We start from the raw sequence: 9,418 nt of genomic DNA, 5'->3' as shown, positions 1-9,418 counted from the left end.
TTATGTACAGGTGCAGTAATCTATGAGCTGCTCTGACAGCTGGTGCTTAAAGCTAGTGAGGGAGATAGGTGTTTCCAGTTTCAGAGATTTTTGTAGTTCGTTCCAGTCATTGGCAGCAGAGAACTGGAAGGAGAGGCGTCCAAAGGAAGAATTGGTTTTGGGGGTGACTAGAGAGATATACCTGCTGGAGCGCGTGCTACAGGTAGGTGCTGCTATGGTGACCAGCGAGCTGAGATAAGGGGGGACTTTACCTAGCAGGGTCTTGTAGATGACCTGGAACCAGTGGGTTTGGCGACGAGTATGAAGCGAGGGCCAGCCAACGAGAGTGTACAGGTCGCAGTGGTGGGTAGTATATGGGGCTTTGGTGACAAAACGGATGGCACTGTGATAGACTGCATCCAATTTATTGAGTAGGGTTTTGGAGGCTATTTTGTAAATGACATCACCGAAGTCGAGGATTGGTAGGATGGTCAGTTTTACAAGGGTATGTTTGGCAGCATGAGTAAAGGATGCTTTGTTGCGGAATAGGAAGCCAATTCTAGATTTGACTTTGGATTGGAGATGTTTGATGTGGGTCTGGAAGGAGAGTTTACAGTCTAACCAGACACCTAGGTATTTGTAGTTGTCCACATATTCTAAGTCAGAGCCGTCCAAAGTAGTGATGTTGGACAGGCGGGCAGGAGCAGGCAGCGATCGGTTGAAGAGCATGCATTTGGTTTTACTTGTATTTAAGAGCAGTTGGAGGCCACGGAAGGAGAGTTGTATGGCATCGAAGCTCGCCTGGAGGGTTGTTAACACAGTGTCCAAGGAAGGGCCAGAAGTATAAGAATGGTGTCGTCTGCGTAGAGGTGGATCAGGGAATCGCCCGCAGCAAGAGCAACATCATTGATATATACAGAGAAAAGAGTCAGCCCGAGAATTGAACCCTGTGGTACCCCCATAGAGACTGCCAGAGGACCGGACAACATGCCCTCCGATTTGACACACTGAACTCTGTCTGCGAAGTAGTTGGTGAACCAGGCAAGGCAGTCATTAGAAAAACCGAGGCTACTGAGTCTGACGATAAGAATATGGTGATTGACAGAGTCGGAAGCCTTGGCCAGGTCGATGAAGACGGCTGCACAGTACTGTCTTTTATCGATGGCGGTTATGATATCGTTTAGTACCTTGAGCGTGGCTGAGGTGCACCCGTGACCGGCTCGGAAACCGGATTGCACAGCGGAGAAGGTACGGTGGGATTCGAGATGGTCAGTGATCTGTTTGTTGACTTGGCTTTCGAAGACCTTAGATAGGCAGGGCAGGATGGATATAGGTCTGTAACAGTTTGGGTCCAGGGTGTCTCCCCCTTTGAAGAGGGGGATGACCGCGGCAGCTTTCCAATCCTTGGGGATCTCAGATGATATGAAGGAGAGGTTGAACAGGCTGGAAATAGGGGGTGCGACAATGGCGGCGGACAGTTTCAGAAATAGAGGGTCCAGATTGTCAAGCCCAGCTGATTTGTATGGGTCCAGGTTTTGCAGCTCTTTCAGAACATCTGCTATCTGGATTTGGGTAAAGGAGAAGCTGGGGAGGCTTGGGCGAGTAGCAGCGGGGGGGGGGGGAGCTGTAGCCAGGAGGAAGGCATGGCCAGCCGTTGAGAAATGCCTGTGGAAGTCTTCAATTATCACGGATTTATCGGTGGTGACCGTGTTACCTAGCCTCAGTGCAGTGGGCAGCTGGGAGGAGGTGCTCTTGTTCTCCAAGTATTGTGAAAGGCCGGCTGACGGTTGACGGTATACGAGGGAGTTGTGTACGTTGGTCGCATGAGGCTCAAATAAAATACAATTTATTTATATAGCCCTTCTTACATCAGCTGATATATCAAAGTGCTGTACAGAAACCCAGCCTAAAACCCCAAACAGCAAGCAATGCAGGTGTAGAAGCACGGTGGCTAAGAAAAACTCCCTAGAAAGGCCAAAACCTAGGAAGAAACCTAGAGAGGAACCAGGCTATGAGGGGTGGCCAGTCCTCTTCTGGCTGTGCCGGCTGGAGATAACAGAACATGGCCAAGATGTTCCAATGTTCATAAATGACCAGCACGGTCAAATAATAGTAATCACAGGTTCCATGATTGGTGAAGCCTGTAGAGTTGATCCATAGTTCGGGGAATGGGAAATGGCGGAGAGCAGTGCGGACAAAATGGAGGAAAAGGAGAAAAAGTTGGTGAAGCAACAGCTGCGCTGGAATGAAAACAATGTGGGTGTCAGTTATGATGGTATGGAGCGGGAGGATGAGGGTCAAGGACCAGAATGGTCGGTAGTGGAAAGACATAGGAAGAAGAGAGATCATGAGATAGAAAGCAGTGGAGCGTCTAGTAAAGAAACCATAAAGAGGGCCAAGGTAGGAAGCAAGAGTAGTGATGTGTTGGATTGGAAAGTGGTGATAGTGTTTGATGAGACCACAGGGCCTCACTTACACCCTATCCGACTAACTAATGCCGTAGAGAAATAGGTAGGTGAAGTGAAATTAGCCTGGTTTATTGGAAATGGTAGATTGTTAATATTGTGTGGTAGCCAGGCTCAGCAAGAGAAGATGTTGAATTCATTACCGTAAATGTGGAAGCAATGTGAAGGTTATTTGCTGTAATTGTGGGGGATACACAATGCAGCATTTGGTGGATACCAGGTACAAAGAGAGGCTCAGAGAGGCTCAGAGATATAGGATCAGTCATGATGTATTGTATGCAGAGGCCGTAAAACAGAAGTTAGGGATTTATTTGGTTTTGAATTGTATTTTCATGGTAATACAGAATTGGGCAGATCATGATTAATCGTACATTCCAGCACAGTATGTGGAGGCATGCGCTTAAATGATTGTTTGCAGACCGCCATGATATCATAGAAGAAGAAGAATAAGAAGATTGTGAAAGGCCTGCTATCCATGCTAGAGAGCACCAGATTATTGTGATGATCTGAAATTGGAAATTGTTTCCCTTATTGTAAAATGTATGACTTAACTACCAAATATTGATCTCAGATTTAACACAGCAACAAGACAGATTGGACTATGGAAAGGTGTTCGAGCAACAAGATAACCAGATTTAATACCAGGCCCTATGACTCAATAACGCTGTGTGAATAATTAATTTTGAAAGTGTGAACGTTTACGAAGCAGCAGAGCACGTTTCAAAAGTTGTTTTAGAAAAATTAAGTGTCTACAGGTCGCTCCCTTTGGACTATTACTGTTTCTTGTTGTTCTCTCTGTTTCCCTCACTGTTGCAGCTGATATTGTGAGTGTCCATCCAGGATTTTTCTGACCTTCTGTGAGGCAGCAGGCGTGTGGATAAGCTAAAGTACATTTTCAAGACCCGTAGCTCAAATCAAAACCTCATTATAGATTTTACCTCCAAGGGAACCCAGGTCTCACAAGGTCCTTGGCAATTTTACCTGTAGAGGAAGCTAAAAGGGTTAGAGTCTCCGAGGATGGGTGAAGGGGGAGGGTGTGAAAAGAGGGAGGACAGGGGTGGGAGACATAGCCTAGCCCAGGACCCCAACCCTCATCTATCCTGTGCCAAGCAGGGGGGCAACACAGGTCCAAAATTGAGATTTATAAACGCTTCAACGTCCGTGAACCCCAGAATATCAGGGCCAGCACCACAGGGGAGAGAAGAGAGGAGAACGCAGAGGAGAGGAGTGGAGAGGGGGATACATCTTCCAATCTAGGGGTATAGGTTGCGTCACAAATGGCGTACATAGTGCACGACTTATGGGCCCTGGTCAACAGGGGATAGGGTGCCATTTGGAACATAGATATAGAGATGAAGTGCTCTGAGTCTTTCACTAGGTAAGGGGATCACCAGGGGAGTTATAGCTTCCTTCAACCCACCTTGCCATCCTGCCCTCCAAATAATATATTTAACAGTTATTAGAGGACCCTGGTCTCTCTGTGAGTCCCCACACCCTCCTAAACCATGAGTTCCCACACCCTCAGTAACCGTGTCCACTAACAAGAAAGACGGAGGCCAATGAGGCAGCCAGATCGCATCAGGACATCTGTCACTTTACAGCCACGGTCTCCTTAATGAGGGACAAGGCTACCCATGATGCCCTGGGCACGCGATCGAAAGAAGGGGAGGAGGAGAGGGTGGTTAGCAGTGGCTGGGGGCGTTAACGGGGCAACACAGCCGTCAAAGTCATCCGATGCCCTTTTTCTAAAACAAGTTGTTCCAATTATAGCAAATCAGGGTGATCTGTGGCACTAAACTATCAGGCCGCTGTGGCCAGTATGCAGCAGACTGGAGACATCAAAGCTGCCAACCAACCAACTGTGGGTGCCATGGTGGACTTCATAGGGGCAGTGTTCCAAATGCCACCCTATTCCCATTTTAGTGCACTAAGTTGACTAGGGGCCATAAGGTTCTGGTAAAAAAAGTAGTGCACTACAAGGGGGATAAAGTGCCATTTGGGATGCAGTTAGAGAGTTTCAACACCAAATGTTTTCAAAATACTCTGTCTTAATTTGTAAGGGTAAGAGAGAGGGGTGGAGGGGGTAGGGGGTTTGCACAGAGGGGGGAGAAAGATGCCCAACAGAAATCATTAAAACATGATTACAGCTCATCAGCTATGCAAGTGCTTACAAGAGGCCATCACAGGAGATCTGTTCCTTATACCTCAGGGCAGAGAGGGAGCATCAGGCCACACACTCATCCAAATTCCCCTTCAAAACCAAGCCATGTCTCCATCCCAAATGGCACCCTAGGTATTCCCTTTATAGTGCACTACTAATGACTGCGGCCCATAGTACAATAAAGGTCATATGGCGCTATTTGGGATGCATGCAGCACTGCAACCATACTTCCACAATTCCTGTGAAAGGCCTAGTCGGAAAAAGCATGCTCAATGGAGATTCTCCATAGAAATCTCAAGCCTTTTTAGTCCAGGACTAAGTTTAGGCCTAGATTCAATCAGATCAAGCATTAACCAGCGTTGTTAGAGGTGGAATTGTGTTGCAGCTGCTCTTGCAATCATTGTCCCACCTGCCCCACTCAAGTTAGAAGTTTAGACCAAGAAAGTGTAGGCTATATAGAAATAATGATGTATATATTGGATTTGACAGCTCTAATCCAGTTCTACCTTCAACACCACCAAAACAACAGCTATGTGGATGTCGGCTAAAGCGGATCTGAGCGAATAGAGCCCTTAATCTATGCCCGGGAAATTGTCCCCATTTATTTGACATAAAACCCCTACATGTAGTATTGCTCAAGTTAGGGGCAAACAGGTGTGCAACCACAGACCCGGTCTTCCTATCCAATCACATCTAGAGCGAGTAGTCAGGGTTTTCTCTATGGTCAAAAGTAGTGCACTATAAACGGTTTAGAGTGCCATTTGGGACATAGGCTAAATACACTACTATACTACCACACAGTGGCGGCCCGCCCATTAGGGCGTTAGGGGCGGCGCCACACTTGTGATTAGTCCCCCCAAAAAGTAAATGTTTTTATTTTTTTTATTTTTTTATAGAAATTCATGGGTTATGATTTAAATGCTCATAAAAGTACAGTAAATGCGTATATTTTCCTGCTTCAAAAATATATTGTTCATAACAAGCTGTTCAGTTACTACTCTGCCCCACAGTGACTGCCAGCAGAGGCAGCTCCCCCTCCATGGGCGCATAGGCCATGTGAACATTGTTTGGATTGTTTTGCCAGCTATTTGCTATGAGGGGGAACTGCTCTAATGAAATTGCAGGATTTGATAGCATACATTAGAACAGCACAAGGTAAATGGACCGTCCTGGGGCTCTCAAATGTGCGTACGTTCAATCAGAACTTCTGAGTCTCTCGCGCCAGAAGGCTTACTTCCGCACGTGAGACTAGATCTACTCTATCAGGTACAGATAGGGCGAAAACAAAAAGACAATTGCAATTAACTTGCAAATAAATAATCATGGCATCCTGGGACCTGACAAACCAGACAACTACTTACAACAAGAGTTGAAGGACAGAGGGATACACTAGCTAAAACCTTCTCGTCGCAGATCTGGTAGGACAAGAGAGCATGGCCAATTTTATTGTTTACCCCCATGTTGGTCATCAGTTTTTACTATAGGTGACAGCGTGACATGTTGTGTGAACTAAAACAGCATAAAACTGGGTGTATTAAAAAGCATTATCAAATTAATTAGCCAGCTACAGTCAATTTGAGAAATAGAGAAATACTAAAGTTTGGTCAATTACATTTTTTTGGTAAATATTTTTCACTCATATTGTAAGTAATTATAGGTTATATTTCATAAAAATCTGGAAACACTGGACAGTTACTTGAACGTCCGCTACTTTGACTGCATTATTAGCTAATTATATCTGGAATATTACTTATTATACCCGGGAAAAAAGTATCTAAATAATAGTTCGCAGTAGCGCCAGTGTGAAGTAAGATCCATTTAATTATTAGAAAGTAAGTGGTTTTGCTATGTATGCAGGCTTATCTATGAGGAAATAAGCTATAGTAACACTGTCCTCCCACACAATGGCACTCCAAGACCGTTCACCACTAGACCTACCATCTGGTCCTAAGGCTGTCAGGTGACATCACAGCCTCCAATAGGATATTAATACGTTGCATCCCCATTCCCAAGAGAAAGCATGGGGCGCGTTCAGCAAGACTCAATGTTTTGGAATGTTTAGATAGCATATTTCTATGTAGAACAAACATGGATCTCTGACATGTAGAATAAGGACTCACGTCGGCTCTATTTGTTGTATTCCTATCTGCAATGTTTAAGAACATTTTGCGTACTGAACAGGGCCCAGAAGAGCACATCTGAGAACCACATTTAAACAGATACTGAAATAATAAAAAGTCGTGTTGGTAACTGTCAAAGATAAAGCAGGTACAAAATGGATATCATTGTCTTTATTGTTCATCAAAAAAAGATAACTTGCCTGTAATATATGATTTGAACATTTTATTTACAGGTAACCGAGGAATTTGATCAGGAGTTGTTTGAATGTCCTGCAGGGATCACTGTTATCAACCATCCTAATTACATTTACATTACATTTAAGTCATTTAGCAGACATGGCATCAATCATTGTTAAGTAAACAGTGTGGTTTGTATAATAACAATATTCCACAATGTACAGTTGTCAACACACATAGGATTTGTGAATGCATATCCTGGGATGGTCTGTCAGGAAGGAAGTACTGTGCCTATAGAAAGTCTACACCGCCTTGAACTTTTTATCACATTTTGTGTTACAAAGTGGGACTGAAATAGATTTAATTGACATTTTTTTGTCATTAATCTGTCATTCAAAATGTTTACAAAATAATAATTTATCAACTAAAATATAGTTGTTGCAAAAGTATTCATTACTTTTTTTAGGCAAGCCTAAATTAGTTCATAAGTCAAATTTGGCTTAACAAATCACAAATTACATGAACTCACTGTGTGAAATAATAGGGGTTGATATCATTTTTGAATGACTACCCCTTCCTCTGTCTCCTATACATACAACATATGTAAGGTCCCTCAGTAAAGTATTGCATTTCAAGCACAGATTAAACTACAAAGACCAGGGAGCTTTTCTAACGCCTCATAAAGAAGAGCAGTGATTGGTAGATGGGTAACAATAAACCATCTAACGTTGAGTACATCTTTAACCACGGTCAAGTTAATAAATATGCTGTGGATGATAAACCACCCAGACACATCAAAGATGCAGTCGTCCTTCTGAACTGAGCTGCAGGACAGGAAGGAAACTGCTTAGGGATGTCACCATGAGGCCATTGTTGATTTAAAAATACCTACAGAGTAAAATGGCTGTGATGGGAGAACTGAGGATGGATCAACAACATTGTAGTGACTCCTCAATAATGACCTAAATGACAGCGTGAAAAGAAGAATCCAAATATAAAGAATAAAATATATTCCAAAACATGCATATGTATGCAAAAAGGCACTAAAGTTATACTGCAAAAAACAAAAAACAACAGCAAAGGGATACACTTTTCTGCCTAAATGCAAAGCCTTATGTTTGGGGCAAATCCAACAACATATCACTGAGTAACTGCCTCCTTATATTCAAGCATGGTGGCTGGATCATGGTATGGGTATTCTTGACATCGGCAAAGACTTTTTCGGGATGAAAATAAATGGGATGGAGCTAAGCACAGGCAAAATCCTAAAGGAAAACTTGATTCAGTCTGCTTTACACCAGACACTGGAAGAGGAATTCACCTTCTAGCAGGACAATAACCTACAACACAAAGCCAGATCTACACTGGAGTATTTAGTTAAATCTGCTTGAACGCATAGGGCAAGATTTGAAAATTGCTGTCTAGCCATGATCCCCAACATCCTGACAGAGCTTGAATTCTGATAAATTGCACAATCCAGGTGTGCAAAGCTCTGATGAGACTTCCCCAATAAGATAGCTGTAATTGCGGCCAAAGGTGTTTCTAACATCGATTTACTCATTTATGTTTTATTTTTCATTCATCTTAAAAATAATGTTAGAATTTTTCTTCCACTTTGACGTTAGAGTAGTTTGTGTAGATCGTTGACAAAAGAATGACAATTAAATCCATTTTAATCCCACTTTATAACACAAAATGTGAAGAAATCCAAGGGGGTGTAGACTTTTTATTGCCTCTGTATGTAGTGTGCCTAAACGTATTTTTGGTGGTAGTGTAAGTCAAAGCAAATGTATTTATATAGCCCTTCTTACATCAGCTGATATCTCAAAGTGCTGTACAGAAACCCAGCCTAAAACCCCAAACAGCAAGCAATGCAGGTGTAGAAGCACGGTGGCTGGGAAAAACTCCCTAGAAAGGCCAAAACCTAGGAAGAAACCTAGAGAGGAACCAGGCTATGAGGGGTGGCCAGTCCTCTTCTGGGTGTGCCGGGTGGAGATTATAACAGAACATGGCCAAGATGTTCAAATGTTCATAAATGACCAGCATGGTCAAATAATAGTAATCACAGTAGTTGTCGAGGGTGCAGCAAGTCAGCACCTCAGGAGTAAATGTCAGTTGGCTTTTCATTGCCGATCATTAAGAGTATCTCTACAGCTCCTGCTCTCTAGAGAGTTGAAAACAGTAGGTCTGGGACAGGTAGCACGTCCGGTGAACAGGTCATGGTTCCATAGCCGCAGGCAGAACAGTTGAAAATGGAGCAGCAGCACGGCCAGGTGGACTGGGGACAGCAAGGAGTCATCATGCCAGGTAGTCCTGAGGCATGGTCCTAGGGCTCAGGTCCTCCGAGAGAGAGAAAGAAAGAGAGAATTAGAGAGAGCATACTTAAATTCACACAGGACACCGGATAAGACAGGAGAAGTACTCCAGAAATAACAGACTGACCCTAGCCCCCCGACACAAACTACTGCAGCATAAATACTGGAGTCTGACAGGAGGGGTCACGAGACACTGTGGCC

Source organism: Salvelinus fontinalis, chromosome 5, assembly GCF_029448725.1.
Source record: "Salvelinus fontinalis isolate EN_2023a chromosome 5, ASM2944872v1, whole genome shotgun sequence".
Classification (NCBI taxonomy): domain Eukaryota; kingdom Metazoa; phylum Chordata; class Actinopteri; order Salmoniformes; family Salmonidae; genus Salvelinus; species Salvelinus fontinalis.
This window is presented reverse-complemented; position numbering follows the sequence as displayed.